This window comes from Pogona vitticeps, chromosome 4, assembly GCF_051106095.1.
Source record: "Pogona vitticeps strain Pit_001003342236 chromosome 4, PviZW2.1, whole genome shotgun sequence".
NCBI lineage: Eukaryota > Metazoa > Chordata > Lepidosauria > Squamata > Agamidae > Pogona > Pogona vitticeps.
This window is the reverse complement of record NC_135786.1, coordinates 168,731,577-168,748,627: the sequence shown is the minus strand read 5'-3', so window position 1 is coordinate 168,748,627 and position 17,051 is coordinate 168,731,577. Positions and strand designations below refer to the sequence as shown.

Sequence of the window (17,051 nt, the reverse complement as noted above, 5' to 3'; positions counted from 1 at the left end):
TTCCTCTTGAAGGTCAGAGAAGCCAAGAAACATTCTAGTTAAATCTATTAGTACTTGTATTAAGGAAGCTATTCTAGAATGGCATTGGGGAGTTGAAAAACTGATTATAGAAGGTAATAGTGAGCATTACAGATGTGCATTCCCAGGACTAAATGCAGTTGTTAATCCCAATCACCTATTGTGTGTTGTGTGGCATCTAGTCCGATCGGAACCAACTTAGGACCTAACAGGGCTTTCAAAGTAAGTAAGATAGTTAACGAGTGGTCTTACTAGTTCCACCACTGTCACAGTGACTTTAAAACATAGATTTGAACCCAGGTCTCCTGAGTGCTAGTCCATCACTCTACTACACCACTCTGGGTATCATAATCAATTTAATAGACCCACTTAAATCATGAGATTTATATTAGGGTTGATTTACAAAGTCCCTTTCTTTAAGCGAGTTTGTCATAGTTGGGACTAATGACTGGCTGACAATTTAGCTGAATTGAGGGTAGGAATGTGTAACTCTCTTGATGTTGTTGGACTTCAATTCCCTTCAGTCCCAGTGTGCATAGTTAATAGTGAAGGATGATGGAACAATCCAACAATAGCTGGAAGGCCATATTTGTCACATCAGTGAAACAAACAGAAATAGCAATTACAAGAGTGCAATTCTGGATCATTTTTGCAAGAGAATCTGCAGAAACAATGGGAGGGGAGAGTTGATACAGGTGGTTGAACTTGCTGTAGTTTTTACTTATACATGGTTAAAGAAATATAAAGTTTAGAATTCAGGGTGGCAAGCACCTTCAATTGTTCCCTCACAGACACCCATTCCTCTTAGATCTGCACACTGAGATAATAAATTGAAGCTTTCCCTTACATAAGCTCACATTTTGAAATAATATGAGTGTTGACTAGGAAAAAACCCTTATCATTTGTGGCACTGAGTTTGAAATTATCTCTTCAGTGAGGTTCAGCTGGTGCCCACTTTGCTTTCATTTCAGACAAAAACTTCTCCTAGACTTCTATAATCTTTTAAAATGTCATATTTTCACATTATTTGTTACATTTGTTGTGTTTCGCCTACCAGTTTATTGACATTATTAATTGTTGGAGGTTAGTCTAGATTTAGTAACCGCTAGAGCAAATTTATTTAAATCAATAGGATTTAGGTTTCTCTTTGGACAGATTTGCCTGCTCAGTGTATGACAAATAATCATAATTGAATGAGTGAAGCATTCTTATGCCTATATTTTATGTGCAAGATCTGAACTATTTCACCAGTAGCTCATAATAGTTTTCCTTCATACTGTCCTGATGCAATGCGCTGTTGGGTTTATCCTCAGCTAATCTGAGAATACTTGTGTGTTGAAGGTGTTATAAATGTAATAAATAAATAAATAAACATTGGATTTAATTCTTGTATTTATCTTCTCTGTCTAGAATAGAAATAAGTAACTGCATTCTAGACCAGCAACCACAGAAGGGTCTTTGGGCCAATAATTTAGGTACAGTTTTAGTATCTCATACAAGACATGAGGAGAAATTCTGTCTCTTAAGCCTAATTTTACACATGAAGTGCAGCAAATTCGAGTATTTGGTCTGCACAATGAGAAACGGAAGTAACAGATTGTTACAGCTGATCATCCAAAGTAAAATAAACGGGTCAAAGATGCACTGAGAAAAATTTGTTGGCTTAGAAGCCCTGAGGAACAGTTTGGACACAATACACCAGTAATTGTTCACCCTGACGTGACCCAACCTCCCTGAGGAAGGAAAAGAAACCAAGATGGAAATGTTGAAAAGACCCGCAGACAAGAATGCAAAACAGCACAACTGCATTTGATGGAGAAAACCCGATAAATACATATTTTTGACCCTCTATAGCATCAGGGTCAGGTTGAAGTGAGCACAGCTTGGGGAAGAAAGGAAAATGAAACTTGGGCAAGGCATGAACGAAAGCAGTCGGGGGACAAGTCCTGGTTTGTTGTTCTATCCTTTTATTTATTCGACATCGGCGCCTTCCGTCCATAAAGTTCAAGGCGGCCCGGCTAACTCAACGCTAGAGCCAGCCCGTGCTCGTTCTTTTCCCCACAGAGCGAGCCTGGCATTGCCGCCCTTCCTTCCCACAACAGAGCGCGGGAAGGCGCCGTGTGCGTGTGACCGCCGGGCGGGGGGGGGGGTTGAGGCGATAGAAAGGACCCGCCGCTTCCCCGCCCTCGTCGGCCGGCCTCCTGGGGCGCACGCAGCGCGGGTGCCCTTCTCAGTCACCCAAACAGGAGCCCAAGCGCCGCGGGGAGAAAGAGTGCAACTGAGGCGAGACTCCGGGCGTCCTTCCTTGCGGGGCTTTGGCGGCGCGATAGCGTGCCCAGGGCGGCGCCTCAGGCGAGGGGCGGTGCTCTTCCCAGCCGCTGCCCCCCCTCCCGACTTCAACCCCCCCCCCCCCCCAGTTTCTTTGCTGCCTTCTTCTGACAGCCGAGAGCGCCGTCGCGAAGTGCCCGGACTTTGGGTCTCCGGGAGCCCGAAGCACCTGCAGCGTGCCGCCGGGAGCCGGAGCGGAGAAGCCGAGCGAGTCCCCGTCTTTCTTTGCTCTCCAGCTCCACTTCCACGGGGCAAGAAAGGGAAACTCCGGCTGCGTCCCCAGAGGCGGCTAGTTGTCGAGGCTCGCCGGGCAGAGGAGCCCAAGGGACAACGCGGGGCTGGAGAGCTTCCGAGGAAGAAGAGTTACTTGCGCGTCGAGGTGAGCGAGGGATTGGCGGGGCTGAAGCGCCTCCGGCGTGGCGAGCGGGAAGTTCGGGGCGGGGGGCGCTGCGGCTCCGCTCGTGTATGTCCCCTTGGTTCCTCCACCGCCGTCCGTAGCCGTGGATCAGGGTTTCTTTAGGGCTTGGCCGGTCCCTGGCGGATGACAAGCAGAAGCTGGACTCTTGTGTATGATCCTTATTTGAGTATATAAGCACAAACCCTATTGAGTTCGACAAGCTGACCCGCGGGGAAAAACAGGCACAGGATAGCATCCTTAAGCTCGGGAGGTATCGCTTTTTCGGGGCTAGGATAAAGCTTGAGATCTTCTTTAGCCTGTTCGTACTATTCGTGCGATGACATTTATTTTACACGGCATTACTTCTCAGAATTGTCGTGTAAAAAGAACCCCACAGCCTCGTTTGGTTTTTGAAGAATTTTAAGATTTCTGGTTTGGCTGCTGATCTTGTGGGGTGCCAGCAAGAACATCAAACGGAACAGTTTGTTCGTTTCAGGGGTTGGCAGGAACTTTCTCGGCCTTTTAAGTTCTGTTACAGTACTTGGAAGTCCTCAGATTCTGGCTAAGGTTGACGCTGACGAACAGCTTGCTTGTGTCAACCGCATGAATCTATCACATTTCATAAGTGGGGGCAGTGCCCTTTATTCCCGTTCTCATGCTTCATTAGGAAAGAGGAAAGCAAATTTCAGGAGCAGCATCTATGCTAACATTATGTGCTTCCTTTTAGTAAAGGCTGGGATTATTTCGCTGGTTCCCCAAAAGTCCAGATATAATTTTATATTGAAATTTGCTGTGTTGCAAAGTTGTGCTTGTAGCCCCAAATTTGGGTTGAAGGACACATTGGCTGAAATCCTGTTGCTTAGTGGTTAAATTGCAGTAGAGTTGGCCCAGTGAATCAGTGGGGATTTGGTGGAGTCAACCCCATAAATTCAAGGGGTTCCAAGGAACCAACTGTAATTGTGACTTACTATGCTAAAGTAAGTTTCAGCTAAAGTAGGCCCTTTTGTATCAATGGAAATTATGGAGGAGTTGATTTACTGATTCTCAGGGCTTACTCTTGTGCAGCTTAACAAATGAAGCAGCAGGATCTCAGCCTCTGTCTAGTAGCTTTTCTAAGACAGAGAGCAAAGCATAAATATAACCACCTCCTCCTGCTATAGCTTAAGATACTGGTAGCAGCAGCTAGAAGATTGAATTTGAAATGTTGTCCCTGTATGGAAGCAGGTTTTCCTGGATCTGGAAGAGATAAACAGGGAAAAAACAAATATAACATATGTGTATGATACACTTCAATACAGTATTCTACAGAAAAAAGGAGGGATTGTCTCTTGGTTGGTGAGAAATGTAGATTTTGCTTTTTGAATATAGAACTTAATGTATAAACTGTAGCATAATTGCTAATCCTTTTCTCTGGCTTTCAGATAGTTTTGCCTTGTTTGCTGCAGTATCTAATCCCTTGCTCCCACTTTTCTAAGTGAATGTGTCTCTGAATTTCTTTATTTAACTTTATTTTAAATGCATGAGTGATCAAAAGTAACCATTTGAATAAGCCTACTTTTTAATAGAATGTAGAACAAATCAGTGAATTTTTCTCTTATGTGCTCAGAATGCTTTTTAAGAAGTATATTGTTTCAAGTTAATAAGTAGGTGCCAAAATACTGTCCATATTAGCTATAGTATTTATAGAATGTGTTTTCTGATTGCATATGCAGTATGCATGTGCTGTGTGTAATGATTTAATTTAAGATTTCATTTCCATCGTGGACCTTATTCTTGGTAATGTAGCTGTCTTCACGTCTAGTGTAAAATGTCAGTTGAAACTTAAGTGAGAAATAGGACTTCTGCTTTCTCATGCTAAGACCTGATCCTTATACATCTGAAAGTATAAAGTTGGTTTTTTTATTTATATTCAAAAGAAAGTTATTTCAATTTGTTGTACATTGTACACTTTGGAGGAGCAAAATTTTGGTACTGTTCTCACAAAACATCTCCGTAGCTCCTAATTTGCCTCTTGTATTTTTGAGCTACTGTATGTCTTAATCTGATACAACGGAAATAGATAAGATCTAACCAGTGTTCCAAAAATGAGATAAAAGTTAGCTGCAAGGAAAAAGTTGACTTCACGTATTGTGATAATTTATTGTCTTCCTTCAGTTCTTTCTTTATGCAGTGTTGCTGTGACATCTATATAGAAAGCAACTTGGACTTTCTACCTTCATTTCCATTTCATCCTCCTGAGGACTCCTGGATAGTTCAGTGGTTTAGGTATCTGCCAGGGGTTGAGAGATCAATTCGCCACAGTTCCTCCTTGACAAGAGTTAGACTGATTTATAGGATCCCTTCCGGCTCTACAGTTCTAAGATTATTATTATTATAATGCTTCCAAGTATTCTGCTAATAAAGTGTCCTATGAAATTATAAAACCCATTGAATAATACTGGAGTGGGTGGGATTACAAGATACATTTTCATAGTAGCTCCCTCTGTACAATAGTCATGAGAGCTAGAATATCTTTACAGTTATGTTGTTCATAGTTCTTGATCCACTAGAGAAAGGCTATATAGAAAACTGACAGCATTTATTCACTCATTAGTTTTGATTAATTGCCCTTTTTCTAAGAAGTCTAAGCTGAATACTTTTTCGTCCTTAGAGCAACTCATTAAAGTTGGCTAAGATGAAACACAATGCTTGCCTCAGAACGTTTCAATGACTTCCCAGTCTGATCTAACACATTATCCCCACTATACTGACTCAGGGACACCACACTGGCCTTCCATGTATGTGGTTTAAAAAAAAACCTTAAAGCCTTATTAACATAATTATAAGTAAGTTCCAACTTGATTGTGCATAACATTCTGACAACACTGTAACCTCCCCCTTCTATGTTACAACAAGCTCAATCTGCGCCTGCCTCATATTTCTTGATGCTTGCCAAATTATGTACAAACGTATTAAGCCAATGTTTGTATATCCATGGAATAAGAAGCTTTCTTTGGGGAAAAAAACAAACCCAAGCCTCTACAACTTCATGCATTCAAAGCATCTGGTCATGTTTGGTTTCTTCCACTAGTATGACTACTTAAATTTGGAATGTTTGCAGTTTAACCAGTAATTGTGGCTACAAGCCAGTATTATAAACAAGGTTTTCTTGATTTACAAATCCTAGCTTGTTTTGGAGGAAAGTCTCCAATTTAAACTATGCATTAAAATTGCAGTTTGTTCAGCCAGTAGATCTAATGGAAGGAACAAAGTGGTAGCATATAGATCACGCAGGCCAGCATGCAGCTCATTTAAATACAATATTGGTTTGCTATTTTGTGCAAATGTAGCCAGTGGTTGAGTTCACACACACAAAAAACAACAACATACAGTTTCTCCAGGAAGTCAGTACTGAAGTTTATTTTTCCATTCAGACATAAGCATTGTCTTGGTAAAGTTCTGTAGAAGGAGGTAAGGCTGTCAGCCAAAACTTGGAATCCTGTAGAACAGTCATTCCCAACCTTGGGTCCCCAAGTGTTCTTGGATTGCAATTCCCAGAAATCCTGGTCAGCACAGCTACCAGTGAAGGCTTCTAGGAGCTGTGATCTAAGTAGAGATGGGGGTATTTGTATACAAATATGAATACACTCCCACAGGTGAACATAACAAGGGTCCGACTCCCTGGGGCTGGACTGTCTACTCACCATCTGCTCCTGTTGTGAGCTCCGGGCTCCCTTCTTATTGCTCTGGAGCTTGTGGTTGATTAGCCACTCCTGGCAGGACGCAGGACGACAAGCCTCTCTGCCAAGTCAAAGAGTGGCTCGCCAACTGTGAGCTCTGGAGCGATCGGAAGGGAGTGTAGAGCCTGCAGCAGCAGCAGATGGTGAGTGGATGGTCTGGCTCCAGAGGGCTGGACCCTCATTATGTCCATCTGTGGGGGGGTATTCATATACAAATACCCCCATCTCTAAGTCTAAGAACATCTGGGTACCCAAGGTTGGGAGCCACCGCACTAGAGTCTGAGAGTTGAGGTCTGAGAAAGTAATTTTCCCAGACAGTAGCTAGTCAGTGACATTGGTCCTGTTGTTGTGCCCATGTAATTTGAAGATTTGTTATTTAGTACAGTAATTCATAATGATTCAAAAATTAAAAGGTTAATCTTATTGTAACCTTCAATTTTGAAATTTAACCTTTAAAGGTTTTGAACATCAGCAAGCAATTTCCTGTTGTTCTTCGAAGGTAGTCCTTTTATTTTTGTGTGCCTGATAGCCCATTACTATGACACACATCTGATTGTGTGCTCCAAGCCAATAAAATCACTCCAGCATAGCAAGAGTCACTGCTTTGTGCAGCAGCTATCCCTACTGTAAGAAGATTAATAATTACATGCTGTCAAGTTGATTCTGACTTACTGGAAGCTTCCTAAAGTCTTCTAGGTATAAAGTGCTCAATTAAGCAGTCCTGTTTTGTGTGACCATGGAGTTTATTCGCCACATAGGTAGCAGGGCACTCAGTGCCATCAGCTACACATGCTTCTGGGAGGCACGATAGGGATTTGAAGTATTCAGACTTGTCTCTTCAGGCAGGCATTCTGGCACATCAAACCCTTATGTATTATTAATTTTTCTACATCTGCTAGAGCAGTGGTCCCCAACCTTGGGCCTCCAGATGTTCTTGGACTTCAACTCCCAGAAATCCTAGCCAGCAGAGGTAGTGGTGAAGGCTTCTGGGAGTTGTAGTCCAAGAATATCTGGAGGCCCAAGTTTGGGGACCATTGTGCTAGAGCATCACTGATGCAATGAATCACTTCATTTAAACTAAAACATTGTTTTGTTTGCCAGTCTGTGTATTGTCAATCAAGAAGCTGCCCACAGCTGCCATTTTAATTGGCAATATAGACAGGTGAAGAAAAATTAATAATTTAATCAAAGTGATTAATTGCATCAGTGAAGATTTAGCAGAAGTTAAAAAATTAATAATTTAACTTTGCCTGACCCTACACGGACAAGGGGAAATGTTTCATTTTCGATATCCTGAAGCAGCTTGTAAGCTATTTCAGAATACTGGAAGTTGTCACCAGAAGGAGCTAAATTCACACTCTTCAAACTGCACCAAAATAGTAGATCCCCTTGCCAGGGGTTCAGAAACTTGTGAGTTGGAACAAATTGGTCCGTTCCAGCAATGTCCATGTGTGGATGCCAGAAAAGAGATCAGACCAACCCATCCCATCAGTGTACTAAACAACAAGACAAATGCCTGTGTGTATTTCCTCTAAATTTGCTTTGTATAGTTCAGCATCAGTGCTGATTGGAATGATCCTCTTTTCTTCGAGGTTCCACTGGAAGGCAGGAAGGAAAAGTCTTTGTGCATACATGGGATGCTGCATACCATGCTTGGATTCCCAGCCTGTGTAAATTATTAATGTTTGACTATGCATACTGCAATTCAAGATATATTTTTCATTGTACTATGTTTTTAGGCTGTTCCTCTCAAACACACAATTGTATTTGTCAGGCAATTAAAGCCACTTGCCTTAGAGATGTTGTCTTACACTTAGTGACAAATAACATTTTCATAAACGATGCTGAGGACAGCTTTTAGTCTAAAGATGTCACTTGTGAATGTTGTTAATGTTGGCTAGGAAGTAAAAGAATGACATTTGTAAATCAGCTCTATATTTCTAGTTTTGAAGTTAAGTTACAGATTCTGGAAGTTATAACAACAACAACAACAACAACAACAACAACAACCACAACAACAACAACAACAACAACAACAACAACAACAACAACAACAACAACAACAACAACAACAACAACATGCCATCACCCTGATTTCAATTTATAGCAACTCTTTCCAAGGTTTTCTGGGTATAGAATATTCAGAAGTGGTTTACCATTCCCATCTTCTGGGGGCATTCTGGGGTTGTGTAGCATGCCCAAGCCCACATATACAAATAAATAAGTAGAAGCCATACATACTTGAGAAAAAGGTCAGATGCTTCCTATAGTGTGCCATAATACAAATGTTGGATAATACTTGGGTTCATAAAACCTCACCACAGTGTATGCATTAAGGAGATGGGTGGGAATGGTACACAGGGGATGGGGAGTGAAAGATCAGCAAAGTAAGCATGTAGGAAAGCATACATGTGGGCATGAGAGGAGAGGAATTCTCTTAAATATCATAGTCAATATAGTGGGTAAAGAGTTCCAGATAATGTGATTTGCCAATTGAAATTCTGGCTATTAGTTTTATATTCTATAATAATTTAAAATGTATGTAGTCCCACAATTTAGTTTGTCTCAAGAAAAATATTGCGGGCATAGAACATGAAGTAGTTTTGGCTCAGAATGCTGTTCTAGGGTTGTTCAAGAGAGTTTCCTTCTTTGAAAAGCCCTTTATAAGCTTTTGAGATAGGGCATCAGTTTTTGAGAGATTTCTGGTTTTGGGACTGTGTGTTACAAAAGTAACAGATTGAATGTTGTTTCTAAAGTATAAAGAATGAGGTTATCATTTTTACTTTATTTTATTACTGTATTTAAGAAAAATGAGGAAAGATGTAGCTTATACATTAATTAACATTGCTGTTATTGAATAATACAGAAATTTAGCAGCCTCCTCAGACATCATTAGGTTTAACCTTGGCTTCTTCTAGAACAGCCAGTCCTTGGCACCTTTGAAGGGGCCACAGACCGGAAACAATTCTTCATACACTAAGTTATAAAGTTTATTATGTAATTTATATAATCCTGATTGGGTCTCTATTTTTTTATATTGTGTGTGATAAAAAAAAGGATGAGAATATGTCTTCTAGAAGATAGCAGAATTAAGGATGCATGCATTTGTTGGGAAATAAATAAAGAAACAAACGCTTTCTTAAAATTATCAATTTTATATAATTAACTATTAATCATGCAATCCCATGCATATCTACTTAGAAGTCAGTTTCATAAATAGGACCTGAGCCTTGGTGTGTGTGTGTGATAAACCATTACTTTCATTTTTGTTAATTTTATTCATGTCTCTCTCTTCTTTTGCTTCTTCATTGCTTTGTTTGTTTATTTTGCTTTATGTGGTCAAAATGTCAGTACTCCAAATATTTAACAAAATTTAATAATTTCAATATCAAGCTAAACATGTTTTCTTGTATCCTATTGTATGGCTATGCAAAAGATATAAACCCATGGAGCTAAAGTGCCTCAATTTAAGAAATCTCTGTTGACATTTATCTGTTGGCTATAATATCCCCAAATCCAACATAATCCTTTTCATAAAAAATGTATACCAAAGTTTTGCTGCCCAAGTCTAGAGTTTGGCAGCAGTACTCAAAACTGAAGAGCTGACATACCCTACTGAGCTTCTGGAACTTCCATTTCTCTATTTATTTCAATCCTGCTACATACTTTGCATTAATCCTACAAAATAGTGCAAAACTAGTGCAAAACAGCACAAATTTGGAGTCAAAAGGGAAATGTTGATTATGATGTAGATACTGGGACCTCACAGTGGGTACAGTATATTGTTACACAGTTTGGGATACTTCTTCAAAACATTAAGGACCACAGAATGACCATGAAACACTAGAATAAGTTTTGCATGAAAAGTGTAAGGTTGGGTTTTTCCATATTAACTAGGAGTTCCAATTTTATCTATCAAGTTCACAGTTTTGGGTTGTGATACAAAACATGGGGTTTGTATTACAAAACGATGCAAAACAATTGCAAAATTTTGGCACAGGTTTTGAAGAGACCTGAAGTTTCAGAGTTCATAGTTAACAAAGCCGCAGCTTCCTGTTTTTTGTTTGTTGGTTTGTTCTGTTTTGTTTTAAGGTGAATCATTGAAATCCAGAAAACTGCAGGGTTGCTCAGTGGCTTAGGCATCTGGCCGCAGTGCCAGAGGCTGAGAGTTTGATTCCCTACTGTGCCTCCCTGACAAGGACAAGACTCTATGATCCATAGTGTCCCTTCCAGCTCTGCAGTTCTAAGATGATAGAAAACTTCAACCAGCAGTCAGTTATTTTTTGATTAGGACTACACCAGGACCCCATCACATAAGGTTTGCATCAGGCTGTATATTTGAAACTTGTTTTTGTGGAAGTTCATTGCCAAATTTTGAAATTTTGTTTTCTGAACACTCCCAAAAGATACTGACATTATATATTATAAAATATAATATATATTATATTCATTTCTGTCTGAATACTTTAGACAAAATATTTGTCCTTAATTTTACCTATGGTGTGTTCAGCACTTATACTCTAGGAAAAATTATAAGTACTGTACATTATTTTGAATGAAAGGCTATAACAAAATGTTCTGCCCCTATCTAGTTGTTTCATTAAATAACCGTCTATGAAGGTACAGCACAATATACGTGTTTAATTCAAGGCATATAGCTCGCCATTTGGTTCACTTTTGGTGCAGTTTGGTTTGCTTATTTTTGAGCGGCCACATGTGTTTTCAATAAGAGCAATCCATCTTGCCCCTTTTACAACCTGTCCTGTTCTTTTCTGGCACAGCGCTAGGGCTGCAGTACATTTGGTATGAATGGAAGCATGCCCAATTATCCCGTTCTCTAGCCCATGCAGTTTATTAATTTGCATCCAGACACAGCTGTGAGCGGTGTTATCTGAGGTGACAACCATGTGACCTATTCAGTTTGTGACAACAAAAGGGAAGGTGAAGAAACCCTTTCTCTTTTTGTCTTTTAAAAAAACATTTCTCTAACTGATGCAGCGCAATTCTGATACATTGGAAGTGTCTTTTGATACAATATATATACGATGCTAGTTTGTTGTGTTGCTGTATCACTTTGTCACTTTATTTAACAAAAAAAGGATGGGAGTTGCTGCAACCTGTGGGATAACAACCACCCAAAAAATGGAGCTAAGGGAAGAGATGTGGGTGTCATTAATCAAAACAGGGACAGACTGGTGCAGTCCGAAGATTAGGCTGGATCCTTTTCACAAGAGAAGCAGTATTTCCCATGTGAATGGAAGGATTGCTCAAGTACAAGATAAAATAGATCGCACCAAAGATAAGAACCTTTGAGGCACAAAGCAGACCAGGATCACTCCAACTTCCCCCATTTGGTTGTGTCCCTAATAGAGCCATGTAGCAAGATTTCAGCTCCTTCATGGATTGCTGCCTTGTCGTGGCGAAGGGGCTTGAGTAACTCAGAGAAACTATGGGCTATGCCGTGCAGGGACACCCAAGACGGACAGGACATAGTGGAGAGTTCCGACTAAACGCAATCCACCTGGAGTAGGAAATGGCAAGCCACTCCAGTATCTTTGCCAAGAACGCCCCATGATCAGAAACAAAAGGCTAAAAGATATGACGCTGGAAGATGGGCCCCTCAGGTCGGAAGGCGTCCAACATGCTACTGAGGAAGAGCGGAGGACAAGTACAAGTAGCTCCAGAGCTAATGAAGTGGTTGGGCCAAAGCCGAAAGGACGCTCAGCTGTGGACGTGCCTGGAAGTGAAAGGAAAATCCAATGCTGCAAAGAAAAATACTGCATAGGAACCTGGAATGTAAGATCTATGAACATTGGGAAGCTGGAGGTGGTCAAACAGGAGATGGCAAGAATAAACATCGACATCCTGGGCATCAGTGAACTAAAATGGACAGGAATGGGCGAATTCAGCTCAGATGATTATCATATCTACTATTGTGGACAAGAATCCCGTAGAAGGAATGCAGTAGCCCTCATAGTCAACAAAAGAGTGGGAAAAGCTGTAATGGGATACAATCTCAAAAATGATAGAATGATGTCAATACGAATCCAAGGCAGACCATTCAACATCACAATAATCCAAGTTTATGCACCAACCAGCATTGCTGAGGAGACTGAAATTGAACAATTCTATGAAGATTTACAACACCTTCTAGAACTGACACCAAAGAAAGATGTTCTTCTCATTCTAGGGGACTGGAATGCTAAAGTAGGGAGCCAAGAGATAAAAGGAACAACAGGGAAGTTTGGCCTTGGAGTTCAGAACGAAGCAGGACAAAGGCTAATAGAGTTTTGTCAAGAGAATAAGCTGGTCATCACAAACACTCTTTTCCAACAACACAAGAGGCGACTCTATACATGGAAATCACCAGATGGGCAATATCGAAATCAGATTGATTATATTCTCTGCAGCCAAAGATGGAGAAGCTCTATACAGTCAGCAAAAACAAGACCTGGAGCTGACTGCGGTTCTGATCATCAGCTTCTCATAGCAAAATTCAAGCTTAGACTGAAGAGATTAGGAAAAACCACTGGGCCACTCAGGTATAATCTAAACCAAATCCCTTATGAATACACAGTGGAAGTAAAGAACAGATTTAAGGAACTAGATTTGGTGGACAGAGTGCCTGAAGAACTTTGGATAGAGGCTCGTAACATTGTCCAGGAGGCAGCAACGAAAACCATCCCAAAGAAAAGGAAATGCAAGAAAGCAAAGTGGCTGTCCAACGAGGCCTTAGAAGTAGCAGAGAGGAGAAGGGAAGCAAAATGCAAGGGAGATAGGGAAAGTTACAGAAACTTGAATGCAGACTTCCAAAGAATAGCAAGGAGAGACAAGAGGGCCTTCTTAAATGAACAATGCAAAGAAATAGAGGAAGATAACAGAAAAGGAAAGACCAGAGATCTGTTCAGGAAAATTGGACATATTAGAGGAACATTTTGCGCAAAGATGAACATGATAAAAGACAAAAATGGGAGGGACCTAACAGAAGCAGAAGACGTCAAGAAGAGGTGGCAAGAATACACAGAGGAATTATATCAGAAAGATGTGGATATCCCGGACAACCCAGACAATGTAGTTGCTGACCTTGAGCCAGACATCCTGGAGAGCGAAGTCAAGTGGGCCTTAGAAAGCCTGGCTAACAACAAGGCCAGTGGAGGTGATGGCATTCCAGTTGAACTATTTAAAATCTTGAAAGATGATGCTGTTAAGGTGCTACATTCAATATGCCAGCAAGTTTGGAAAACTCAACAGTGGCCAGAGGATTGGAAAAGATCAGTCTACATCCCAATCCCAAAGAAAGGCAGTGCCAAAGAATGCTCCAACTACCGTACAATTGCACTCATTTCGCACGCTAGCAAGGTTATGCTCAAAATCCTACAAGGTAGGCTTCAGCAGTATGTGGACCGAGAACTCCCAGAAGTACAAGCTGGATTCCGAAGAGGCAGAGGAACTCGAGACCAAATTGCTAACTTGCGCTGGATTATGGAGAAAGCCAGAGAGTTCCAGAAAAATATCTACTTCTGCTTCATTGACTATGCGAAAGCCTTTGACTGTGTGGTCCACAGCAAACTATGGCAAGTTCTTAAAGAAATGGGAGTGCCTGACCACTTTATCTGTCTCCTGAGAAACCTATATGTGGGACAGGAAGCAACAGTTAGAACTGGTCATGGAACAACTGAGTGGTTCAAAATTGGGAAAGGAGTACGGCAAGGCTGTATATTGTCCCCCAGCTTATTTAACTTATATGCAGAATACATCATGCGGAAGGCTGGACTGGAAGAAACCCAAGCCGGAATTAAGATTGCCGGAAGAAATATCAACAACCTCCGATATGCAGATGATACCACTCTGATGGCAGAAAGTGAGGAGGAATTAAAGAACCTTGTAATGAGAGTGAAAGAGGAGAGTGCAAAAAACGGTCTGAAACTCAACATCAAAAAAACTAAGATCATGGCCACTGGTCCCATCACCTCCTGGGAAATAGAAGGGGAAGATATGGAGGCAGTGTCAAATTTTATCTTCCTGGGCTCCATGATCACTGCAGATGGAGACAGCAGCCCTGAAATTAAAAGGCGCCTTCTTCTTGGGAGGAAAGCGATGACAAATCTGGACAGCATCTTGAAAAGCAGAGACATCACCTTGCCAACAAAAGTCCGAATAGTCAAAGCTATGGTTTTTCCTGCCGTGATGTATGGAAGTGAGAGCTGGACCATAAAGAAAGCAGACCGCCGAAGAATTGATGCCTTTGAATTGTGGTGCTGGAGGAGGCTCTTGAGAATCCCCTGGACTGCAAGGAGAACAAACCTATCAGTTCTAAAGGAAATCAACCCTGAGTGCTCACTGGAAGGACAGATCCTGAAGCTGAGGCTCCAGTACTTTGGCCATCTAATGAGAAGAAAAGACCCTGATGTTGGGAAAGTGTGATGGCAAGAGGAGAAGGGGACGACCAAGGATGAGATGGCTGGACAGTGTCTGCGAAGCAACCAACATGAACCTGACACAACTCCGGGAGGCAGTAGAAGACAGGAGGGCCTGGCGTGCTCTGGTCCATGGGGTCACGAAGAGTCGGACACGACTAAACGACTAAACACAGCAAGATTTCAGAGCTATTGCAGAATCCCTTTCTTACTAATAGCATGTTATGCTGAATCTCCAAGTAATGGGTCTCGCTGAGTTGAGGGGCTGGACTAACTTTTCACATTGTTGTATGGATGCTTGGCTGACCCTTGTCAACCATTCAAATTAAATTGTCCACCAACTTCCTAGAAGATATGTAGTCTGTTACGTATCCTCTGACCCCACTCTCTTGGACATATTTAAATATTCTGCTGTTTGTATCTCAGGAGTAATATGAGAGCTAGCATATTGCTGGAATGAAGCTGCGTTAGTTGTCCTATCCAGAATGGCATATGTAATGAAATGAAAGACAGAAAGAACAGATGATCTCTGAAATATTCCCTGCAAAAGTTCTGCCCATTCTATTTGTTCAATCTTTTTTTTAAAAGCAAATGATTTCAGATGTCTTTTAAGTCAACCTATCTCCAAGATGAATAGTACAACATATCTCTCAGGATATATTGAGTGTATTAATAATTCCTGACTCTGTGAAGTTTTTGCAGACAAATTGGTGCATACAGTTACATTCCGTTTATATTTCCAAAGTTTTCCTCACAATTGTAGCATCTAGAGACTTAATTATTTCAGAGGAAAGCTCAGATGGTGAAGAACAAGGCAACTGCTTCAGAGAAGTGCTGATACACTATACTGCCATGCACCGGCTGTTTCCTACCCCTTGTTATGCAAAGAGGCGAGAACAAGAAACACATACTAAAAGCAATACTGTCTAGTGGGGCTGAACAGATGGCCTTGGGGAGAAGATTTAGAGGGATCAATCTCATGAGAATGTTTCCTATATTAGGATTGCAGGACTGTGCCCAGCAGTCTAGTCTAGCCATTATGTCAGCTGTTAACTCAGGTAAAAAGGTAAAGGTTCCCCTTGACAATTTTTGTCCAGTCGTGTTTGACTCTAGGGGGTGGTGCTCATCCCCGTTTCCAAGCCATAGAGCCAGCGTTTTGTCCGAAGACAATCTTCCGTGGTCACATGGCCAGTGCGACTTAGACACGGAACGCTGTTACCTTCCCACCGAGGTGGTCCCTATTGATCTACTTGCATTTGCATGCTTTCGAACCGCTAGGTTGACGGGAGCTGGGACAAGTGACGCGAGCTCACTCCGTTGCGTGGATTTGATTTTACGACTGCTGGTCTTCTGACCCTGCAGCACAGGCTTCTGCGGTTTAGCCCACAGCTCCACCACATCTACAATTCTGCAGATGACCAATGAGAATACTTCATATGATCCATGTACAGAATCTATCTGTGTCTGTTTTCAGTTATATTTCAGGCATTTAAAATTAAGAAGTATATACGTTTTCTAAAAATGTATGGTTCATATTCCTGCAGACCACAGGCTGAGAGAACCTTATCTAAACTTGTCATGGCTCAATTGGATCGGTCTGGATCAGGTCACTTAAGGTTGGGTAGAGATTTGGTGTGCCATTTGGTGCTACCCTTGAATCCAAATGGCATACACAACTCAAGCAACGTTATTTCGTCTGCCTCCCTTAGGAAAACAACAAAAACAAATAATCATCCTTACCACCTCCTCTCTGCTCCTCCATCTGGGAGGAAGTTTTTATTTTTTAAAAAAATTCAAAGTGGTATAGTGCAGCAGTGTTGTCTTAATAGAATTTTAAAAACACTTTTGGTTCCTTCCTGTGCTCTTCCATGGTGGAACATTTAAAGCTGCAAGCTCTGCTTTGGTTTGATCCTAGTGATTCCAGTTGCTAGAAATGAACCAAAATGGAGTTGTCCACACCAAGAAAACTGTACTCCCTGATTCAGAAAGGTGCAGGCAGGAAAGTTCTGGAAAGGTGCTTGTTCACTCTCACAATTATGTCATCTGATCACCAGCGAAAGGAGTGAACCATCCCATCCCCACAGCAGACCAAATGGTGGGACAAATTTCCTTCTGATCACACTCTTAATTTTTAGAGAGGTTTCATATGGATGGTTGCTATTGAAGACTGTG

General features: G+C 41.4%; 1 protein-coding gene and 2 long non-coding RNA genes across 3 annotated transcripts in view; 1 reads left to right on the top strand and 2 right to left on the bottom strand.

The window, feature by feature from the left end:
- The window catches only part of LOC144589239 (uncharacterized), a 701,357-nt gene that overhangs the window by 460,406 nt on the left and 223,900 nt on the right, over positions 1 to 17,051 (bottom strand). The window lies entirely within an intron of this gene.
- On the bottom strand, positions 86 to 7,133 carry LOC144589241 (uncharacterized). Its single transcript, XR_013545266.1, has 2 exons — positions 3,889 to 7,133; positions 86 to 2,880 (listed from the first exon to the last, which is right to left on the bottom strand). It is a non-coding gene; the product is annotated as an uncharacterized LOC144589241 (long non-coding RNA).
- The window catches only part of KCNG2 (potassium voltage-gated channel modifier subfamily G member 2), a 77,641-nt gene continuing 62,839 nt past the window's right edge, over positions 2,250 to 17,051 (top strand). Inside the window, exon 1 of the mRNA XM_020781605.3 lies at positions 2,250 to 2,725. The gene's annotated coding sequence lies outside the window, so the exon portion shown is untranslated. The remainder of the gene's footprint in view (positions 2,726 to 17,051) is intronic.